The sequence below is a fragment of the Lycium barbarum genome, chromosome 4, assembly GCF_019175385.1.
Source record: "Lycium barbarum isolate Lr01 chromosome 4, ASM1917538v2, whole genome shotgun sequence".
NCBI classification, from domain to species: Eukaryota; Viridiplantae; Streptophyta; class Magnoliopsida; order Solanales; family Solanaceae; genus Lycium; species Lycium barbarum.
The window spans coordinates 119,670,526-119,674,378 of record NC_083340.1 but is presented as its reverse complement, the minus strand read 5'-3'; the positions used below and the strand labels follow the sequence as shown (position 1 = coordinate 119,674,378).

Here is a 3,853-nt window from a genome sequence, read left to right as displayed (position 1 = left end):
TCACTCCAAAACTGCTCATATGATTCTCTACACCATCTCTGTCAGTGGACCTAGGAGCTTACAAGAGCTTTATATATCTATCTGTGTGTCAAATAGAGCACTAGATTTGTTTATGAATATGCTGGAACTTGTAAACCTCATGATTGTGAGACCTGATGGCCATTTGTAAACTGTCATTCAAAATTTGGTGCGTTTATAGAAATTCAGAAATTTTGACTGCCTTTTCAATTACTTTTCCAGTTCCTTTCAATAGCCTTTCCACTTCAACTTTTCTTTGGCTTTTCTTCGTAGGTGAATTTTCAAAAAGATTTAAGGAAATATGGTTGCAAAAGACCATATGAAAACGACAGGATCTCCAACAGTAGAAGTTGGAGAAATAGATACAAAGTGCACCATTCCACTCTGTCAAACAAGCTGTCAACTTATTTGGAGATGGTACTTTCTCGGGGGAAAAAACTGCAATTAAGAAGCCAAAACAGCATTCTGCTGAGGTACATGATACTATAGGTGAAGATAGTATTGTTTTTCAGATTTTGCGGAAGCTTGGTATTTTACTATAGGCTTTCCGCAATTCTTGTGAATCATAATAAACTATGACCAATTATTATCTTCATTATACTTGCAAAGCTGGAGTTGAATGTTTAAACCACATGTTTCTTCCGTTTGACAAGCATAGTCAATTTTTCTTGTAACTTGTCCGAATCTACATCAATGAAGTCAGAATTCTGTATGCATGCACCTCTATCCGTGTATCAAAGTTTGGTAGTGGCCTCGTGGGATATAGTATATGTATTTGAATTGCCAACTTTTTAAGTAATTTTAACATTTTTAGAAAGCGCTTAATGATTTGGGAATTCTTTTTTTCGCCTTCTGCAGTTTTTTCTTTTTCTTTTATAACATTTGAGTTTAAGAATTTCTTTTTTCATCTAATAACAACCTACATATATTAGACTTATGGCTCATCTGGCATAAAATGCTCAGGCAGAGTTGTAATCAATACGCTAGTTTGGCTGAAATAAGGAAGTGAATGAATACAACTACTTATTTTTAATGGTTGTGGCAGAAAGTACCATCAAATAGCCTCACTCTTCTTCTGTCTTACTTTCAGAGGGTACTGACAAAGGAAACACAGCTTCATGTTACTGAGAAAGAGTTGAACAAGTTGATGAAGCAACTGAAATATGCTGAAGATACTAAAGCACAAGCACTTGTAGAGCTCAAAGGGGCTAATCAGACTGTCGAGGACCTGATGCACAATATTAAATTTGTATGTGAATCAAAGGATTCCACTATAAAGGCAACAGAAGCAGCAAAAAATCAGGTGAAGCAACATGAAGAGGCAAGTGATAGACCTGTTCTGGGAATGGATGGTTCTTTGAAGGTGGACGCAGAAACTGCACGAGAAAAGTATATGGCAGCAGTTGCCGATCTTGATACTGCAAAAGAAGATCTGAGGAAGATCCGTCTAGATGGTGATACAGCTTTAGAAGAAAAAGTGTCTGCTCTCAAACAGGCGGCAGAAGCTGAGCGTACTGCCAAAGAAAATATGGAAAGAGCTGGTGAGCTGTCTAAAGAAATTGTGGCTGCCAAGGAGTCAATCGGGCAGCTAAAACTTGCATGTGTGCAGGTGGGGGAAGAGGAAGCAAAGATCTATGTAGAAAAAGATGTCCAGAAGCACTCCTACAAGGATCGACTTGAGGAGGTGGCAAAAAAATTACTTGCTTTGAGGAAAGACCTTGATCCCGATCCGACCAAGAGTCTGGAAGCACGGTTTACAGAAACAATGTCTGAAGTTGAAGCTTTGCAAAAAGACAGAGATTGTACAAGGTCTTCTGACCTTGTTTTCGTGACAGCTGTTACTACAGAACTGGGTGATGCGAAGGAATCACTGTATAAAGTGGCAGAAGAGGAGAGCACTCTGCAGACCTTGGTGGAGACCCTTAAACTTGAGCTAGAGAATGTGAAGAAAGTGCATTCTGATCTGAAGGAAAAGGAGGCAGAGACAGAATTACGTGCTGATAGTTTACATTTCAAACTCCGGAAAACCAAATCCGAGCTTGAAGTAGCAGTTGCAGAAGAATCCAAAGTCAGAGGTGCTTCTGAAGAAATGATCTCTACTTTCCACCAGCTAACATCGGAGACCGAGAATGCTAGGCTTGAAGGTGAAGAGATGAAGAACCAAGCTGATGAACTAAAAAAAGAAGCTGATGCTACTAGAATCGCATTGGAAGAAGCAGAGAAGAAGTTAAAAGTGGCACTAGAAGAGGCTGAAGAAGCGAAATCAGCTGAGGGTAGGGCTCTTGATCAAAATCAAATTTTGTCTGAAAGAACAACTGCATCACGTGCCTCAACTTCGGAATGTGGTGCGTACATCAGTATATCAAAAGATGAGTTTAATTCTTTGAGCTGGAAAGTTGAAGAATCTGAAAAGTTAGCAGAAATGAAAGTGGCAGCTGCAATAGCTCAGTTAGAGGCCGTGAAATCGAGTGAAAATGAGGCCCCTAAGAGGTTGGAGGCTACTCATAAGGAGATAGATGATATGAAAACTGCTACTCAGGAAGTGTTGAAGAAGGCAGAGATGGCAGATGGTGCAAATAAGGCAGTAGAAGGTGAGCTCAGAAGGTGGCGTGAACGTGAGCAAAAGAAAGCAGCAGAAGCAGCTTCTCGTATTTTGGCTGAAACACAGACCACCTCTGGCTCATCTCCTCGTAACTACTAAGTGAAAAGGAGAATGTACGTGAAACATCACTGGAGTCACATCTAATGAAGAACCACGCAGCGAAGAAGATGGAATTGGGCAAGTTGCAGAAAGCAAATACATCAGTTCCAAGAAAGTACTGATTCCTAACATCAGTGGCATATTTCATAAGAAGAAAAACCATGTGGAGGGAGTTTCTCCTTCCTATCTTCCAGGAGAGAAGCTGGTTTGGTGAAGCACTTGGAAAATTTCTTTGTGCGAATGATGTGTATCTATCTGAAACCTGTGGAACGACATTTCTTTTCCTTTTCACTGTTTACACTCCCTATGAGTCTGGATGTAATCCTTAAGAAGCCTATCAGAAGTACTTAGAACAAGATGCTTAAGCTTAGTATGTGCCTCACCATCTCCCCAACTTCCTTGGAAAATAAAAGACAGAAAAAAGAATGAATAGCAAGAATACATTACTTTGGAGTTTTTCCCCTTTTTGTTGTGTTGGTGTGAGCAGAAGAATTTTTGCAAAGTATTACTTGGATCAACTATGTATCATGATAAAAAAAAATTAGAGTTGATATATGAATACATTCCACACTCTTGAAGTCTATTTCGCTCTAATAATATTAGTTTCAAGGAAAAATGGCATTTTTCCTCCCAGTGCTATTGCCTAATAGCACTTTTGGTCCCTGTGATATTTGACTCTGCACATTTAACCTTGAATTAATTAAAGTGGGCGATTTTAGTCTAATCTCTGTAAAGTTTGCCATGTTAATCTCTAATAAATTCTGACACTAGCACGTGAATCTATGATAAATTAATGACCAAAAGTTATTTTCTACATAAATGAACTGATACTTACAACCAACAGAAATTAAACATGCTAAGCTAAAAGTAATATTTAAATGACAGAACTGTCCTTCACAGTAATAGACGGTCTGTTTGCACTGTTAACCGGAGTCAGTAATTAGACGAAAATCGCTCACTTTAGTTAATTCAAGGTTAAATGTGCAAAGTCAAATATCACAGAGATCAAAGTGCTATTAGACAATAACACAAGGACGAAAACTGCCATTTTCATCTTTCATAACATAAAATTGCATCAAAGTTCTTGGAGTGGGGGAACTCTACAAATTTGACAGCAGTCTTCTTATGTTTCTC

At 38.7% G+C, this 3,853-nt stretch overlaps 1 pseudogene; it reads left to right on the top strand.

Moving 5' to 3' along the window:
* The first annotated feature begins 296 nt into the window (after positions 1-296).
* Positions 297-3,302, top strand: LOC132636287 (WEB family protein At5g55860-like; annotated as a pseudogene).
* The last annotated feature ends 551 nt before the right edge of the window (positions 3,303-3,853 follow it).